This window comes from Cibotium barometz, chromosome 10, assembly GCF_041138505.1.
Source record: "Cibotium barometz isolate CiBa-2024 chromosome 10, ASM4113850v1, whole genome shotgun sequence".
Lineage (NCBI taxonomy): Eukaryota > Viridiplantae > Streptophyta > Polypodiopsida > Cyatheales > Cibotiaceae > Cibotium > Cibotium barometz.
Window position 1 is genome coordinate 13,961,336 of NC_141055.1, and position 21,132 is coordinate 13,982,467.

Genomic DNA, 21,132 nt, shown 5'->3' on the forward strand with positions numbered 1-21,132 from the left:
CTGTTGTGAGCCCTGACGTGATGGTGCTTGGGAGGGTGTGCGTGAGTGTGTCTGGGACGAGGTATGTCTCCTCGGTGGACGTGGAAGAGGAGAAGCTGCATGCCGTCTCGTCAGACTCGTAGGCATAGACGGCACTGGAGTGCCCTCTGGATACTCGCGGTAGGGATATAGACACCTGGCATGGAAGGAGGGGGATGGGCATACATGTACTCTGTAAGCTCAACTGGACCAGGATGGTGCCCAAAATGATTTAGCATCTCCATCAGCCAATTACTGTACGCAAATGGATCGGATGAAGAACCTGGAATATCCATAAAGAATCTGCAAAAATAATCCTCATGTACATCATGGGCTGTCTCTTGACTCACACAAATATCATCATTCAAGTCACCTATCAGCCTACAAATCATAGAAATAGGAAACGCAATCTCGTCTATACTCCCGTCCAGAAACACGTGTATACACCCGTCAAAAAATGCGTGTATACACCCATCCAAAAATGCGTGTATATCCGCTTGAACAGTCTGTGCAGACAGGATACACGCGTTTCTACACGCGACCTGCGCAAAAAAAATTTTGAAAGCGACCGACCTCCGACAATGTGTCCTTATAAAAGGGCCACTGTCGCCCCTATCAGAATCGTTCACCCAAAATCGTGTGCACAGAAGCAAAAGGACGGAGACAAACCCAAAAAGCAAAGAGAAAATAGCATAAACAAATCTGAGGAAGGAGACAAGGCAAAGGACAAACTGACTCACCTCTGAAAAAGTCTTCTTTCTTGGTCGGTTTCCTCCCGTGTGTGCTCCTTCTCTGCTCCCTCCTTGCACTTAGGTTTCGTTTCTGTTGGAAGAGGCGAAAACGAAAAAGAACAGATATGTCAATTCAAAATCTTTATTTAGGGAAGGCGGGCTATTTTTAGTTTAAACAGATCGTCGCGTTTATAAGCGCGTGTATGTTCGCGTGTATGATAATATAGCTGCGTTTATACACGCATTTTGCAGGAATTACCCGCGTTAATACACGCAATTTTTAGGAAATAGCCGCGTTAATACACGTAATTTTTAGGAAATAGCCGCGTTAATACACGCGATTTTTATACTTTCATTAAAAACATATTATGATTTTGTGTTTTTTGGTTTGTACATAGGATGTCATCAACCTCCTCAAGCAGTTCTGGGGACGATGTGTGGTTGGGACAATGGATCAAATGTATGTGTAATCGATGTCAAGGATGCATTATACGAGCACGTCGAATTACCTTGAATCACATCTCCATGTATGGAGAATGGAATCAAACAGGTTTAGAGGTGAGTAGATGTAAATTGATGGTATTCAAATGACTCATGGTATCCAAATTAAATTAATAGAGTTGTAATATATAAACTCTAATTGAAGCAGGATGCAGTACCACACCCTAACATGGTGCCCTACGCGCGACGAGAGCACGCAAAGCGTCGACGAGATGATGCTGGAGCTTCGGGATCTATTGTCAGAGATGAGTGGGAAAGGGATGACAATAGCCCTGCACCCCACGAAGTTGTGGAAGAGGAAGTGTTTGATGATATGGTGCGGAATCTTTTTAAGGATGATCCCAAAGGTATGGACGACGATGATATGGAACAAGAGTATCTTTACAAGGCTTTATCGACACCGGTTTTTGAAGGGTGCACATTCTCTATTTTACGTGCTTCACTTGAACTACTCAATATACAAACAGTTTATGGATGGAGCAATGCAAGTCTTGACGCATTATTGAAGTAAGCATTCTAACTTACAAATTTGAATTATGGATGGAGCAATGCAAGTCTTGACGCATTATTGAAGTAAGCATTCTAACTTACAAATTTGAATTAGTGGTTTAAGGTTTAGGATTTAAGACTAATTATAATTGATGATATTGGATGCAAGCTATTATCAAACATGCTTCCAAAGGGAAATAGACTACCCACCTCAAGAGACATAGCGAGACACTATGTGACATCTCTTGGAGGATTGGATTATGATCGCATACATGCATGCATCAATGATTGCATTCTCTTTCGTGGGACACATAAGGAGGCTCGACGTTGTCCCACTTGTAGTGAAGCAAGGTATAGAACAGTAACGGTTTGTGTAAGACCATATTTGATAATCATCATCGATTTCTCCCCTCAGATCATCCTAAATATGTTGCTAGTAAGAGTACCATTCCTCCACAAACACTTCGTGCAAAAGATTGGAAGCGTATTTGGGAGTCTACAAATATTCTTCCTCCAGATGGCATGAACAGGTATAGTAATGTTTTTTCAATCTTGTTTTGTGTAGTCTCTAATTGGATTAAAGGTCACATAGAGCAATCCCTTGTGTAGGTACTCCATTTTTTTCGGCTACCATATTGGACCCATCTTAAGATCAACCATCTTCTTGATCCCATGCACATCTTCAAGAATGTGGGATCTGGTATTTGGGAACATATTATTGGTAAACGAGACAATGTTAGCATACGTGAGGACTTGTGGGTCGCAGGACGTATGCATCAAGCTTGGCCACGAGAGGTGGGTGGGCACGTTCATCTTCCGCCTGCACCATGGATTATATCAAAGAAAGAGGAGAAGCAGGTAAAGCAGGCCATCACCACTTTGCGTACTCCCACTGGATGCATAAGATCATTGAAGGGAGCCTTTACAACCACTAAGAAAAGAGGCGTTGAGCAACTATATGGGTTGAAGTCCCACGATTGGCACAAGATGCTTCAAGTAAGTGTTTTCCAAGTCTTGTACGTTGAAATTAAATTTTGTAATGCCATAAACTATACATACATGTGCTCTTATGTGCGCAGTTCATACTACCTACTAGCATCGACCATTGTGCAAATAAGAGTTTGAAAAAAATGTATTTATAAGATGGGCGAGCTTGTGAGGTATGTAAAACCCATGTCAGATCACCCTTCATTATACCTTGCAAAATGAACGTGCATGAGGTATAACGTACTATTTATTTATTTTTCAGATATGTTAATTCCAAAGCAATTGATCTAGCCACGTTGGATGATGCGCGTGTTATGGAAGTGGAGGTGGTTTGTTTGGTAGAGGAGACTTTTTCGCGAACCATTCTCACAAGTCAACTACATCTCATTGTGCATTTAGTGGACGAAATCGCTTTATGTGGTATTGTGCATGCACGTTGGATGTTCTTCCTAGAGCGCTTCATGAAGACCTTAAAAGACTTTGTGAGGCAAAGTGCAAGGCCTGAAGGAAGCATGGCCGAGGGTTGGTTGATACAAGAGTCTCTTGTATATATTTCAGAATTTCTTGGTCAGGTGGACAACTCTTTGCCACGACTATGGAGCAATGAAGAGGACTTGAGGATGACCTCTATTGTGCCTCAAGGAAAAGGACAGAGTAAAGTAATTGACAGAACATTGATTGATGATCTCAATTTCACTTGCATCCTTAATAGTGATGTGATGAGCAGATGGGTTACAAGATATGAGGATGCAAAGACAAAAAGGCAAGCAGAAAGAGCTCTCTTTCGGAGACAACATGGCTCTCGTAAGGCGTACCCTAAGCATCTAGCAACACTTCCGAATGATATCCATGTTGATTGGTTGCATGAGGAAATGGAGAGAGCAGAGAGCGACGAGGGGCTGCATATCACGGCGGAAGAATGGGAGTATGCACGAGGATGCATGTTAAAGGTACATAGAACTAATGTTTTGCATTAGTTGTAAGTGATTTGCTTTTAATATTTATTCACATTGCTTACACAAATATTGCTTCTATTTTGGTCCAGTGCACTATGTTCAATGCTATATGGTGTGAAGGCAAGCATTTTCGAACACAAAGAATTGATGAAAAGAGGAATACACAAGATTGCGGTGTCATTAGTAGCTTTGAGGGAGCTAATGGAAAAATGGATGATTATTGTGGCACAATCCAAGACATATTTAGGCTTGACTTTCGTCGTTTCTTTGTGTATATTTTGGATGTCAAATGGCAAATGAACATGGTGGAAAAAGGGCCTGATGCAACGATAAAACGCCATGCAAGTGGCTATGTAACTATTGACTCTACAAAGTTTTGGCAAACAAAGAAAGATAGGCTCGTATTGCCACAACAATGTGAGCAGGTATGCATTTTTTTACTAATGTGTTTCATGTACATATATATCTAAGCTCGCGTACCCCTTGACTTTTGATATGCTAATTAGTTACTGTAGTATGTGTATTTGAGTAGGTTATCTATCTACCAATGGTGCATGACATTAAATGGTGGTACGTCATCCCTATTGCACCACGTTCCAAAGTGATGTATAATACATTCACTGATATGGAGCATATGGAGGATGTAACAAGCCGCAATGAAGATGATGTTGAACATGCCAATGAAGATGTTGTGATCGATGATCAAGAAATAAGAGATGATCATGATAATGAGGATGAGCGTGCCATTTCTCATGATCATGAGAATGACCCTACCATTGAGGATGATGGTGATGTTGATGAGGATGATCAGGACATCGATACCATTATCAATGGAGTATAGAATATCGATAGTGGAATAAATTGAATCGTAGCCTTACAAATTGATCAAATGGATATTGATGTTGATCGTTTGGCAAGGATGGATCTTATTGAAGATGAGATCGAACCCTAACCAATCCGTCACTGTATCGTTCTAAATTGATGACATTTCTATTGTATGTGTTGTCTTTTAATTATCATCTCATATGCATGATTTATTTTTGAATATATTTCATTGTTGTAAATGCATGTAGTGGGATTGTGTAATGATATATACTGTAATATACTATGAGATGGTTTACAGAAAATAGTTTTTAATTTTGTAAAGGAATTCAGTTTTTCTTTAGTTTTTCTTTACTAAGCGTGTATTAATGCGTGTATGGCAGCGTCTATTGATGCGTGTATTATTGCGTGTATATAAACACGCTTATACACGCGCTGATAAATGCAAATATACACGCGAATTTAAATGCCAAAATACAGGCGCCCAATTCTATTCAAATACATGCGCTACCATATACGCGCTCGTAATTTATTACGTGTATGAAACGTGTGTATGGCAGCATTGTCTTGTAGTGTACTATGTAATCGCCAACAAAACGACGAGAACCCACAAACGGAGCACACAATATAACAGGAAGGAGGGACATAGCACAGGTAAGTGGTAAAACTATCAAGAATATCAAGAAACAAGCTAAATAAAAATATCAAGAATGCCAAGAAACATGCTAATCTCCCTTGTCATGGGGTTTTGAGAAAAGCAACAAACACCATGGTTAGTCTAGAATCAAGAAAGAATAATGTATGCTATTAATCTCTCTTCTTGCAAGAAATGTGCATGGATTAGGCATTTGACTTCTAATCAAGAGCTTGTGGGCAAGAAGAAGATTGAAGCTTCTCGTCTCACTATGATCACCAAGTGTTAGCATAGCCTTGCTAACATGGGGAAAGACATATACTCCTATTCATATATCCATGAAGTACACATGTACACATGAGCATGGAGTAGGAGGCATGGATCAAAGACAAGATAAAAGGTTTAAGATAAAACATCGAAGTGTATTCCACATCCATCATGTATATTGTGTGTGCCAAAATCATGTGTAAGAATCATGTACAATTTGCATACAATAGGGACTTTATATAGCCATCCAACCATGTGACTCTTGGGCTACTCATGTGACTATTGGGCTCCCTTAACCTCCATAAGATCCTCACTCCCCACTAGCCCTCTTGTAACCACTTCTTGATATGACATCTTTTAATAACCAAATCCCACAACTCATTAGCCTAAGCCAAATGCTACTAATGCTAGGGGGTGTTCACACCCAAGCTAATGCCAAAATGCTAGGGGGTGTTCACACCCGCCAGCAATTTAGATAAGGGATCTACTTAATGCATATAACTTAAATAGAGCTCTATGCATAAGGTAGATCCCTCTATGCATTTGCACAAGTGCACTTCCCTTATGTATAAAGCTCTCTTTGAGCTCAATGAATAAGGTAAGAGCCCTTATGCATAGAGCTCTCATGATTCCTTTATGCATAGAGCCCTCATGATTCCTTTATGCATAGAGCCCTCATGCATTTGGTAGACCCCTTATGCATAGAGCCCTCATACATTTGATAGAGTCCTTTATGCATAGAGCTCTCATGCATTTGATAGAGCCCTCTATGTATAAATCTCTCATGCATTTGATAGAGCCCTCTATGTATAAATCTCTCACGTATTTGTATAGCCCTCTATATGCATTTTCATAAGGGCTATGTATAAATCTCTCACGTATTTGTATAGCCCTCTCTCATGCATTTGATAGAGCCCTCTATGTATAAATCTCTCACGTATTTGTATAGCCCTCTATATGCATTTTCATAAGGGCTCTACCTTATGTGAATAGAGTTTTCATCCATTTGTTAGAGCTCTCAATGCATTTGCATAAGGGCTCTACCTTATGCAAAGAGCATAAAGAGCTCTATGCAAAAGCATAGAGAGCTCTATGTATATCCCTTTATGCAAATGCATAAGGGCTCTACCACTTTATGTTGAGAACACAACACATCAAACTATGGCTATGCAAGCTTGTTGGAAAAAGAGGTGATGCAAAATCCTAAACTAAGGTGGATGCTTCCTAAGTACACACATAATGATGAGAAACTAAACTAATTAAGCTTTAGACTTAAGTTCACTTAGGTTACAAGATTGAAACTTGTACTCATATCTACTGTCTCCCAAAATTCATGTGGGGGTGCGATAATAATTTAATATCCACTCTCCATCATTGCCATTTGGGAGAGTCAGATACATCTTAAGAATGAATGAGCTCTCAAAGCTATCGTTCGAGGATGCTTTAGTGTATACCTTGGTGGAGATGTTAGCTCACCATTCATGGAGGATGAGGGGGATGATTCATGCATGATGGTAGAGAGCTTATATTACATGGTGGATATTGATGGGAGCGTTCTCATGAATACTGCGCTAGGCAACTGTATTAAAAACTGCTTTATAGACCTAAACTTTCAAAACTCATTCATCAAGTGGACCAAGCAAAAGACTAGGGGACAAGCATTACATAATAGATGTATTGAATATAGAGTTACCAAATCCTACCGACTAGTGCTTTGATGAAAGTTGGGCTAAGAGAAAATGAAACTACATATCTCCAATAAGAGGTCGATAATATGGTGATGGGTAAAATCATGGTGGCCCTTATCCTAGCCTTTTCTCAAACAAGGATTAAATAATTACACAGGAGTAGCCTAGAGAGAACCCACAAGGCCATGCACAATATAGGATAGCAGCTTTCAGTGCAAATTAGTTACAATGGGGCCCTCACACTATGGTTCAAGTGGGAAAGCCACCTTTCATGTAAAGTTTGTATGCAAAGTTTGTATTATCACCTTTTTTTTCGATTCTTATTTTTATCTTATGCATAGAATTTCTTAAGATGACTAATTTGATTTTTCTAGAAATTACAATCGCTCCTCAAAGACATACTGGAGAAGACACATGGCGATGGCATCTTGAAAAGGGGGCAATAGTTCAAGCTCCTATTGAGGTAAATTTATTAGTATATTATATTCTGTTGCCTATAAAATTTATGTTTTACCTAAAGAGAAAGGGGGGACTTGGAGTTTACCTAAAGAGAAATGGGGGCTTGGAGTTTTGGACCTAAGTAAACTTGTTGACAAGTTTGCATAGCTAAGTGGGTTTGTAGAGGGATTGATAGTACTGTGATTATTGAGCCCTATTGATAAAAATAGACTGTCACATATTTGAGCTTAAGTAAAAGAAGTGCTGGACAAGGGGCTCTCCTCAGCAAATCTTAATGTCTAGGAAGGAATTCATTCCTAAAGGTTCAACTCTGATTAGGAACATGTGGGGGGGCTGCTTGGAAACCCTACCTTCAGGTAAAAGACACCCACCATTCTAAGTCTAGACTCATTCTAGAGGACTTTGGCTGGTTTGGTTCCCTCCTTCCTAGCATAGATAAGTAGGACTTAAATAGAGCTCACAAGCTGTACAAAGTTGGTATCAAATCTTGGAGAGATTTGTGGAACAAACATAAGTGGGAATGCTCTTCACTTGTATTGGAACACTTGTCTACTACTTTTTGTTGCAGGGCACTTCTAAGGGAAAGGATCAGACAAATTTCTGATATAGGTATTTGGCCCCTCATAGGGGATGGTAAGAGGTATTAAAAGGAATCTCTCTTGGATATCAAGTGCTATAATCAACTTTCTAGGTGATAACTCTGCTCTTATAGCTAATTTGAATGATAGATGGGGCATCAATTTGAATGCCTATCAATGGACCTATAGATTCAAATCTATTTGGGTCTTTTCTAGTAGCTCCAAAGATGCTTGTTTTCTCAGGCTTATTTTGCACAAAGTAGTTTGGTCTGGCTAGAGAGCTACAAGAGTGGGGGTTTATAATGGCATTTGCTCTAGGTGTGGCAAAGGTGTAGAATATTTAATGCATCTGTCCATGAATTGTGAAAGCAATAAGAAATTTCTTAACATCTTGCATGATTGCTATCCCCTTCTCATGGAAAGAGATACTTCTTGGTGAATGTAGGCATATGGATCCTATTCTATGGAATAACATTGGGAGTAGTCTTCTCTACCATATTTGGAAAGATAGGAATTCTAGTGTCTTTGGGAAAGGGTGTACTAGTCACATTTATGCCTTTGTGATTAACCTAGAGCTATTGGCTCTATAGGCTAAAATGGCTATTAAAAAGCTCGTGATGGATGAAGATTCCAACATCCACTCGATGATAGAGAAATACAAATGGTAGGAGTGGTAGGTTAAGCTGTCAAAAATTTATGCCTCCACAAGGCTCATTATGGTGGAGAATATCTTGGAAAGAGCTACTAAGATCCCACCACTAATGTTGATGGACATTTGCACGAATATAGTTTTTTAGGCATACATGTTTAATGTCACATTTGAGAATATTGTTGCTAACTGTAGGGGGACGCACACTTGAGAAGGAAGTAGCCAGGTATATAGAGGTAAACTTGGGAAGGCTTGCATCATAGTGCTTGGAGGATGGTTGGTATAACCCTTATTATAGCTTTGTGTGGGACCAAGGTCCAAGCTCATTAAATTTTTTTTAAAAAAAATCTTGGACCTTTGATAAAAAAGGGATGACCAAATGCCATCAACCTTTGCACAAACAGTCTCGCCACGCATGCACGATGGGGAAAGAGGAGGAGTATGTGTGTGGTTTTATACTACAGACCGAGAAAGGAGGAGGAGCTTGTATGGCCTCTAATTAACTTTCGTCACCCATGGGCGATCGACAAGATGCACTACTACAATCACTACAGTGGCAAAGGGTGATAGTGTGAGAGGGAGAGAGGAAGGAACTCCAAACACTGCTAGCTAACCATCACCATTCTAGAGCATAGGTGGAGAGAGGAAGATCATGGGTTGACAGGGCATAGAGAGATAGAGAGAAAGGGTGCTACTGGCCACATTGTGACTTAGTAAGATAGAGAGGTTATGATTCATGGAGAAGCTCTGATGCTTGGGTCTTAAGTAATGTCTCTTAATGTTTTGAGGGTTGCAAACTTGGGTAGCTACTAGTATAATTATTTTCTTAAACATAGATGCCATTGCTATGGGCCAAATTATGGGATCCTATATATGACTCTTCGACGTTCTTTGCAACAGTCCATATATGACTCTTGCAAACTTCGAGATGTGGATGCATCTTGCTTGGAGTTATTTAGTCAATCTTTCTGATTAGATAGATTGAGCTCTCCTCTAACAATGTATCTCTAGTCTGACATATAGTTGTTATAAATATATAGATACGAACAAACAATTGTAAAAAGTCTTTCTTAAAATTTTCCCATCTAAGGTTGACATACCAATCTTGTGTTAGTTTTGTGAAGCACAATGGAAAGATTGTAACCTTGAAAGTATTCTTGGATCCCACAAAGAAATTGTGTGATTGCATATGTACTTTACATGCAGTCTTGCACTTGGTTCTAGCTCTTTTAAAGGCCTCTTTGCCACATGGTTAAGTACCTGCATTAGGAGGTAAGGATTGCTGATCTTTGATTGATGTGCTTATAAGTAATTCTCCATCTCCTTATACAGATAGTAGGCCCAGTCCTCCTCCTTCTCCTCATAAGCTTTAGCGATCCTGTTCAAGCCCACCCTATTGTACCTGTCAACCGGCTTTATTTGCATCATTAATGACATTGCTTCTCATGCTTTTTCGGTGGCTTCATCTCTGATGTTGTTGTATTCCGCCCCATTTGAGTTGTAAGAATCTCTCTTTAGCATTTCTTTGTTGATTGGCATTGTATCAAGGGTGTGCATGCGTGCCTTCACTACTTTAGTTGGGAGTTGTAAAGATTCTCTGATTAAATCTTCTGTGATGAGTAGCTCTTCTGTGGTGCCATCTACCTTTGTAATCGTGCCTCTTTTTGTCTGCTTGTCATATGTCCTTAGGTACTCGACACAAAGGTCAGTGTCAACTCCTAAGGGTAGTACCTCTGCCATTCTGCCGAGGCCGACTTTGTCGAGCTTAACTTTGACTTCGCATCTTATAATAGATGGAGGAACTCTTTGCTGTGGCATTGGAGAGTTACCTTTCCATGTGGTGTGGTGACATCCTTCCTGATGATGAGTGTTCCCTAGAATGACTGGGCATAAGGGCTCAAGAATTTGGTCTTTAATTTGCTGGCGCTCTGTAGTCTTTGACTGGATGGTGACCCTATAGCACTACTTGCTTGTGTTGTTGAGGGTTACTCTCGTGCCTCGGATTCGAAAACTAACATCTACATCATCATGTACAGTCAGTCGAATGACTGGTGGAAGTTACTTTTTTCTTTTTCTTTTTTTCTTTTTTTCTTTTTTTTTTGGGTAGTTAATAATGTTAGTGTTAGTCATGACGTGAATGGGTGGGTTTTGAAGCATCAAGTAGTGAATGGTCGGAACGTGAAAGAGGAAGTCGTGAAAGACTGACATAAATGTCTCAGACGTGAGACTGCAAACATGAATTAGGAGACGTGAATGTTAAGACATGAATATTTAAGACGTGAATTAGGATACGTGAATGTCTAAGACGTGAGACTGTAGACGTGAATGTCTATGACGTGAATGTCTATGACATGAGACTGCAGACGTGAATGTCTCAAACGTGTCTAAGACGTGAGAACTCAGATGTGAGACTGCAGTCTTAGATTTTAATCAGTGCATGTATATTTAAGGATGGAGTCTTTTCATCTTATTTAAAACATGTCATTTATGAAAATTCATTCAATGGATTTTATATGCAGTGGTAGGCATTAATCATTCAATGAACAGATTCGAACGCAAAAAAGGTATTTGAGACTTTCACGATCCATTGACATAACAAAAGATAGAAATAATGAAAAAAGAAAAAGAAAAAGCAAAAGTTAAGCTCCCACGTTGACGAGTTTGGGTAGGCGGTTGGAGAAGATCGGGAGAAAGCACACGATTGTATGAAGGCGATCGAAGAAGAAAAACACGAAATCACAAAAGCAAAGTGACGAAGATAAGTCGAAAATTTGATTTTATAGCGTAATCGTCAGACAGGGCGGCTACATTTAATGAAGGAGCCACATGTCGTTTTATAATTGGCTGCCTGTAGTTCTTATCGTTTCATCACTGCCTATATATATATGGCAACAAATCCCCCCTGGGAGTGATGGTGTGAACGAGAGCTGGCACTCATGTATAGGGGAGTGCCATGCCGGAAGTAGATCAGTCCACAAAGGGGAGCAAGCCCAAAGCTTTGCGGAAAGCTTCGAACTTCTCACGAGGAAGCGCCTTTGTGAAAAGATCGGCGAGGTTGTCCTGTGTTGGCACATAGGCCAAGCTGATCTCCTGCTGAGAGTCTCTCCCTGACATAGTGATAATGCACCTCAATGTGCTTTGTGCGAGCATGAAAAACTGGGTTTCTCGCAACTGCCAATGCACTCTGGCTGTCAGTGAAGATAGAGGTGGCAGACTCCTGTCCAACACCCAAGTCAGCCATAAGCCGTCTGAGCCACACACACTCAACCGTAGCTGTGAAAGCTGCCCTGTACTCAGCTTCACAACTAGAAGTGGCCACAGTAGGTTGCTTCTTGCTCAACCAAGATATGCATGAGCTACCGAGCATGAAACAAAAACCACTTGTGGACACTCTTGTGTCATAGCAACCAGCCCAATCTGAGTCCGAAAAAGCATGTAAATCTGGCGGCAATGATCCCCCCTTGGGATAAAATAACCCAAGATGTATGGTGCCACTCAAGTAGCGAAAGATGCGTTTAACTGCCTTCCAATGCTGAGACCCTAGGCTATGCATAAACCTGCTCACCTGTGAGACTGCAAAATGAATGTCCGGCCTCGTAATGCATACATAAATGAGGCAACCAACAGCTGTCTGATAGAGTGTGACATAAAAGTGATCTCCAGCATCATGAAGACTCAACTTCAAACCTGTCTCCATTGGAGTAGCAATAGGCTTGCAGTCTTCAAGGCCAAATCTTCACAACAATGTCTCGATATACTTTGTCTGACACAAAGCAATACCTCCATCACACTGCTTAAATTGTATCCCCAAATAATGATGCAAATGCCCCAAATCTGACATCTCAAAAGAGGCATTCAAATCAGCCTTAAAATCAGCAATATGACTTTCATTTGGTCCTGTGAGCAGCATGTCATCGACATAGAGAGCAATGATTAGATGTACATTATCCACACATTTAACATATAAAGTGATTTTTGTTGGACTATTCTGAAAACCATGTGCAGTCAAATATGCATGTATCTTTTCATACCAAGCTCATGGAGCTTGCTTTAAACCATATAAAGCCTTTTTCAACCTGCACACTTTGTTTTCCTGCCCTCTTTGAACAAAACCACGAGGCTGCGATACATACACCTCCTCATGCAAATCTCCATTCAAGAACGCAGTCTTTATGTCCAACTGATGTACATTCCAACCATTATGAGCTGCCAATGCACAAATGCTACGAATGGTAGTCATACGACAAGTAGGAGCAAAGGTCTCATCAAAATCAATGCCCTTTTCTTGAGCATAACCCTTTGCAACAAGTCTAGCCTTATAGCGATCAACACTACCATCTGGCTTTCATTTCAACTTAAAAACCCACTTACATCCAATGGCCTTTTTACCAATAGGCAAATCACACAAAGTCCATGTACCATTCTTGATTATAGCATCATATTCACTTTGCATTGCAACCAACCAATTTTTTGATTTTTGTGCCTCATCAAATGAAAGAGGTTCTTCCTCTTCACACATACTAGACACAGCCAAAGCATAACAATCTGATGCATAAGAGGCATGCTGAAAACCTGAACGAGTACGACTAGATATAGGTGCATCAATTTTACTATCACGCAAGGTTTGCATCAGCCATTTAGGCATACTTCTAGCCTGCTCATTTTCAGCCCTATCCTCAGAAATTACATCCTGTAAATCTGCATCAGAAATAGGCTGATCTATGATGTCGTTTGAAATCTGCATAGGCTGAATATTTGCCTTATCAGGACTTACATTTGAATTCCCACCTATAAACAGAGGCAACAATGTATCAAATACATCCCGTGAGCTCACACCTGTCTCTTTGGTACATGATAACAAAGGCTGCACAGCATCTTCCACAAAAACAACATCTCGACTAATCAAGATACGCTTTGACTGCGGATGATACAATCTGTAACCCTTGCTCTCAGCACTGTAGCCAACAAAAATGCATTTGAGAGCCTTATCATCCAATTTTCTGCGTTGTTGCACAGGCACTAAAGCATAGGCCAAGCAACCAGACACGTAAGTGACCAATAGAAGGCTTCCTGCCATGCCAAGCTTCGTATGGAGTAATAGACTGCAAGGCCTTACTGTTGAGTTCATATGCAGCACACATGATAGCCTCAAGCCAAAACGTATGTGGCAAAGCTTGGCTCTTGACCATACATCGTACCATCTCCATAAGTGACCTGTTTTTCCTCTCAGCAACACCATTTTGCTGAGGGGTATATGGCACTGTACATTGGTGTTTTATCCCACGACTAGCCAGAAATGCATCAAACTCTTTAGACAAGTACTCCCCCCCTCGATCAGAACGGAGGGTGCCCACAGTACAATTGGATACATTTTCAACCATAAGAAAGAACTGTTTGAAGCACAAAAACACTTCAGACTTTGCCTTCAATGGATATACCCATGCATGCCTCGAGTAATCATCAATGAAAGTCACGAAGTACAAGTGTTTACCAAATGACTGAGTTTGCATAGGCCCACATACATCACTATGTACAAGTTGCAATTTGCGAGTGGCCCGCACAGAACCATCCTTTGGAAACGCAAAACGCTGCATTTTGCCCAAAATATAGCCTTCACAAACATGTTTCAATGGTGCCTCAAGAGGGGGCAATGAAGCAACCATATCAAATTTCTGCAAACACAGCAAACTAGCAAAGTTCAAATGACCAAAACGAGCATGCCATAGTTTTGCATCTGAAACTGCCTTTTCATCAGAAACTGCATTTGCTGAATCTTCCACACACTTGTCATAAGAATTGAGCCTATACAGCCCACGAAACAAGGTGCCAGATGCAATAATCGTATCACCAGAAGTCAAATCATGATGAACAGTACATCTGTCATCCACAAATTTGACTACAAATCCAAGTCTAGCACGCGCAAAGACAGACAATAGATTCTTCTTTATCCCTGGCACATACAAAGCATCTGAAAGTGTGAAAACGCTGCCATTTGCAGCAGTAAGCATAATTTTACCAACGCCCTTCACTAGGTAAGAAGCATTATTGGCACATGTGACAGTATTCCCATTAGAGACAGCCTCAAGACAATTGAACATATCATGATGTGAGGTAATGTGCTTTGTAGCACCACTGTCAAAATACCATACATTAGAGTCAACAGAAACTGCCAAACATGCATCATGTACAGATGGATCATACTGGCAATACACGCTAAACGCCCATTCTGTATCCTGCACAACATTTGCAGAATCTGCATTTGTAGAAGCATTAGGGCAATTCTTAATGACATGATCATTTGTCTTACAATAGTTGCACCTGGTCTTTTTCTTGCCTTTATCAAGAGCCTTCTCAGACTTATTGTTGCTACCTGTGGAAGGAGAAGAAGTTGCAAACCTACTAATAGGAGAAGAAACAGTGGAAGGGGCTACCTTACCACTTCTTCTCTGCTGCTGCTGCTGGGCAGCAATAAATGCTTGATCAACTGCACGCTGCCTGGCCCTGTTTTGCCTGGACTGCGTTTCTTGCAAGAGCTTGTTGACTAAAGTATCATACTCGACAGCATCAGGTCTATCCTCAGTAAGAAGTCTCCACGTGGAAGCAAAAGTCTGATATGTCTCAGGTAAAGCATCAAGAACAGTCTACACAAGAGAATGATCAGGAATAATCTCACCTGCACAAATCAACTGTTCTTTGAGATCTTTAATCTCAGCAAGAAAAACATTCATGTCATCTTCTTGCATAATCTTCAATTCTAGCTCTTTACGCAGGTAAGCGATTTTTACCTCGTTACGACCTGGGGTGATGTTACGTTTGACAGAAAGTGCAATCAAGGCATGATCCCGCGCATCTTTACCATCCCAACGAGCTTGTTCAGCAATGGGTAAAACAGCAGCAACAGTAGAGCTGCTAGAACCTGCAACATCCTCAATAGATCCTACATCCACAGAACCTGGACGTACATCCATACCCTGCACAATGTTCCACACTCCTTTTGCAACCAAAACATGCTGCATCATGTATGCCCAAAGTGGGTAGTTGCTGTCTCCATCCAATTTGTCATCAGCAGATAACATGCGAAATACATCATTGCTGTTATCAGCCATGGCCACTGACTGAAACTGATGCAAAAGCTACCTGTAATGAAGCAAAGACTGAACAGAAAACAACTCGTGCTATGTAGCACGGTCCACAATAGAGTACGTATGCCTGTTTTGCAGAAAACTGCACTGTCGAAATTTCTGCACAAAATGACGAAAACACCTGTGCAGAACTTGAAATGCAAAAACGGAGCCTGAAACGACCTCAGATGCGATTTCTGAGAACGCTAAGCCCAACGGGCGCTTATTTGCAGAGTATAGGGACCTGGAAGCGCTCGTGAAAGCTCACCTCAATCAGAGAACGTGAGTCAGAGGGTGCTGGCGGCGTAGCCCTTGGAGCCGATGCCTGCTCTGATACCAATTTGGATTGCAGGAAAGCACACAAAGCTTGGAGAAGAAGAAGCAAGAATGCACACAACACAAAGTGTATTAGATTGTGTCAATGTACAAAAGATAAGTTAGCCCTAGAGTGATGCGCGTATATATAAGCCGGGGGAAAAAACCTCCTAAAGAGGGAAAAAGTGCCCCGGCGGTCCTAAGTGTGTTCACACACATCACTGCCTATATATATATGGCAACAACTTGAGTCGTGCTAGCTCAATGTTTAGGTCCCCTTCATCCACAAGGGTTACGGACAACATCTTGACATGAATCAGTCCTTTCTACATTTTAGCTTTTGATTGCTGAGCCTTAGCCTTGTCTTGTGCTTACTAGATCTTTTCTTTTGCCAGCTATTTCTGTTGTTTTAAGAGGTGTTCTTACAAGAGCATCTCTTGGGTCAATGGTCCAAAATATTTTTTCAGTTTACTCCCATTGACATAACCCTCCATTTGGATGCTGTCAATTGTCTCTATTCGGACAGACCTGTGAGGTGTGATTTCTGATACTCGGAATGGTCCCAGGCCTCGGTATTTAAATTTCTTTTTCCTGGCATTTCCCACACCATACATGAGGACAAGGTCCCCCATTTTTAATTCTTTTTCCTTGAGGTTCCTATCAAACCAGTGTTTCTTGCGTAACTTTTCGACCATGAGCCCATGTGATGCTATCAACCGGGTCTCATCCAGTTTTTCCAAGTCAATTAGTCTTTCAGCTAATGCATTCTCAGTTAGACGCTCTTGTAAGCAATCCTTAAGCTTGGGACTATTGTGTCACAGTACCTTCTGTACTTGATGTCCCCCCTTCTAATTCCTTATGCATGGTTTGCCAATTAACCATGCAGATATAAGTCGTGGGGACAGTTCTAGATTCCAAATATTGGGTTCCCTTGGGTTCCATTACATCAATGGTAGCCAACACATGCATCCAATTTTCATTGAAGTTCGGGGGAGGTAGTGATGCATACATTCTCGTTTCCTCCTCATCCTTGGTCTCCCCGCATATCTGAAGGGATGTGGTTCGCTCCGTTGTGACCGAGTCATTACCGAACAATTGCCCTTCCATGGGGTGTGCCTTCCATGCTCTTAGGTCAATCTTCAAGATTTGTGAGTCCCTGCGTACATATACATGATCCAAGGCCCAAACATGCACCAATTTGGATTCCCTCATGAAGGGTCGTCCCAATATTATGTCATATGTATCAGGTTGGCGTAGGAAGTCCATGACCATGAATGTATGACGATAGTGAAACGTAAAAAGTCTGAATTTAACATTTTCCAAAAGCCCAATGGGTCTCGAAGATATTCCAATCAGCCATCTTAACTATTAGATCTGCTCTTTTTAGTTCAGGCTTCCCCCAGTTTTCCTAGCAACGTTTGGTAATGATGCTGACACCTTCCCCACCATCCAGATAGCCAATGCATGTTATCCATTATGATGAATCGGGATGGTAGCATTCGTGTCGTCACTTTCATAGTAGTGGCCCAGTTGGTTAACTGGTATCTTAACGACTCGTGTTTCCTTGGTATGCTTCAAGGGTCTTTTTGCCAAGGGTGGCAGAGTATCATCAATATTATCGGCGGCTGGCCTTAGACCTCCCTTGACCCATTCTTTTACATCTATCCATAAGGTGGGTGATTTGCGTAATAGTTGCCTTAAGGGCATCTGGAGGACAGGTGTGGATAGTACAGCCGTTGCGAGGCTTTTTCTGGGTTCCTTGGATATCCCTGGCTTCCTATATCCCTGGGTTCCTTGGATATCCCTGGCTTCCTAGAGTGTTCTTCCCATCGAGGTGTCTCATATTCTTCCCCCAACTCATTTTCATCAAACATTCTAGTCATTATGTTTGTTTGGGAGTCATCTTTAGTTCCCTCTGGAATCGAGGTTGGCATGTTCAAGACCCTATTCCAAGGTAGTTCATCTCGTGGATGGATGGTATCCCTTACTTGATTGGCCCTTGGCTTAGTTTCATGAAGTTGTTGGTACTCTTCAACTAAGGCCTTGGCATCTTCTAGCTTCCTTATTTCTTCGTCGGCATTGGGATATTCACCAACCCCCTTTGGAGTTGCTGGTTCTCCTCCTTGCTTTCCCAGGTCTAATCCTCTCAGATTGATCCCTTGATTCCCTTCTTCCTTTGATTGTGTGGATCCGGTATCAATTGTATCTTCTTCGGATCCGTCTTGGATTGTAACCCGTGTGTCCCCCTTTCCTAATTTCTTCACTCTTCCAGTTCTGGAAATAGTTGCATCTACCCGGTTCCTTCCCTTGTCTCCTAATTGAGCTTGAGCTCGTGTTAGGACATTGAGCGGTGTGATCTTTCCAAATTATACACTAATGGTACGGATGGTGGCCTGATTAGCCGTAGAAGTAGAACCACTTGCTCGGTAGGGACAATCTTTGATCAAATGATCAATTCCACATTTAGTGCAGGTGAGCACTGGCATGTCATTGGGCGTGGTCTCGCCACTTGTTGTGGTTGGTTTATATGATTCATATTCTTGTTTGGACACTCGCTACTCGATGTGGCCCACTGCGCAGCCATAGCATTGTAAAGGTCCTCTTCTCAGATTTGAGTTTATTTCCTTACCCTTCCACTGTACCGTGGTTTGAAACACAGGTACTAGCGTATTATTCTGTAGGACATAATATTCTGGCATCACCTCACCCATGTCCTCGTAGTATTCCCCACTAAGTTCTAATTCCCGCCACCACCTCAACATCTTCTGATGGCTCTTTAATCTCACTACTTGATTGATCTTAGCCTGTGGTGGTTGTGGTGGTAGAACTAGTGGTGGCAAGGGCGAAGTGCCTTGTACTCGGAACATCCCCCTAGGTAAGTAGGAAGAGTTGGGTTGTCCAGCAGTGTGGTAGAGATCTGCATAGGTGGTGCTGGCAAAGCCAATGGGGCTCTATTTGCTGGTAGTTGTGCCACATTTTGAAACCTTGGAAATCTACACATCGACGTGTCATGATTTTCCAATTTTACACAGTGTGCACAATAGAGTAATGGTCTTGCCCTTAACTATGGACATTCGATGGTGGTATGATTTAGTCGGCACATGGAGCACCACACCAATTCCTTGCGGGGGTAAAGGTGACTATGCCCCTGCCCCGACGTCTCTCTTCCTTCCCTGACCTTTAATTTTTCTAATATGGCATTGCTGAGTTCATCCACAATCATATGTCCGACTTGCTTACTTCGAGTTCCAATTTCTTGGTGACTCGAGACACGCGAAGTCGTGGTTGCTGCAAATGTTTTAACATGATTGTGGCAATTCTAACTTGTTATCTTCATATTTGATTGCCAATTTGCAGCATGCATCAAGAGTAGTTGGCCGGGCTAGTACCAGGTAATCATGCATTTTATGGTCTTTAACCCCTCTCCTGAAACAAGGTAACAATTGGTCATCTTTCAACCTTTCTCGAAGTTTGCATCTTGAATTTAAATGCTTCAGGTGAGAGACATAGTCTCTCATCGACTCATCTTCCTTTTGTTTGATGTTATGTAGTTGTGCCATAGGGCTCCATCTATCACCACTGCGTGCAAAGCTGGGCACAAAAACATTCTTGAATCTTGTAAAATTAACCTTGTCCCTAGGCTTAAGGGTTCTGAACCACTGATGAGCTTTTCCTTCTAAGGTCAGCGAGAAGGCATGTATCATGGTCACGTCACTGACCGGTCCGCAAGTTTCTTATGTAGATTCAAAAATCTCTACATGTTGGATAGGATCCCCATCCCCAAAGAACTTTTGGACAAGTTTTGAAATGATATGGGGTTTCATCTAGGAAGGTCGGGGTTCTAGAGTAGAGCCTAGTTCCCTGACCATCCCCTCACCCATCTCTACTGCCTTATTTAACAAGTCTGCCCTTGTGGCCACATTAAGGTCCATGGCTGGATCATTTCTAGGTCTCTGGGGAATCGCTCCCCCTTCCTAGACCTCGCTCCCTACCTGTATTGGCTCTCCTAGGTATCTCGAGTTCATGGATTGGTCCAGTTGTGGTACCCTAGTGGGATTCCCCAGTAGTAGCCTCTGTGCATCTTTGTGTAATTAAGAGCTCCATGTCTTGTAAGAATGTAGGGTGATTGATCATTAACTCAATATCTTTCTTGGTATAGAGTCGGTCCTCTACTTCTACAGCCAAGTTAGCTATGTTGCCCACTTCTTCTCCAGTTGTAAACCCTTCCTTCATTCTGGATTCCTCGTTGATGGTTCCAAGTTTGGAATTTCTCCATCACTTCTACCTGTAGCAATTTCAGGTTCTTTTCTTCGTGATTGGAGTGAGTTAACACTTCCTGTCTCCTTTCTTGCTCTACGAGTATCAAGCCCTTGTTTCCTTAAGCTCAATTCTCAGAGTTGTCATTCTACCTCACTTCGTTGGAGGTCCAATTCCATTTCCTCGGTTGTGGGAAAGAATATTTGACCCATCCTAACTGCACTTTCCATATCTCGTCTAATTCGAGGGGTGCCACTATTTGACATCCTAGAATTTAACACTTAGAATGGCACTTCTTGTCTTGGACCGAGTCCAGCGCTAGTTGACAGACCCATGCCCACAAATTGCGCTTCTTCATCATGACTAGTTTGGCGACCGAAAAATCCTCGGGTGATATCAATGATCCCACTGGACTTAGTTGGGGAGTGTGGTTTATCTCCTTCCCCAAACCCAGCGTATCTCAGCTCTTCTTCCATGGATTCTTCACTACTGGTTTTCACGATGGTCAGGTTTCTCAAAACACTCAAGTGTGTGCTTGTGGAATGTCCTGATCCCACACTTCTTTGGTAGGAAGTTCCTGGATAATTTGATGCACTATCGTCAGGCGTAAGATCATCTTTGATGAGTTTTCTAGATCTTAAGTGCATGTATGTATGATTT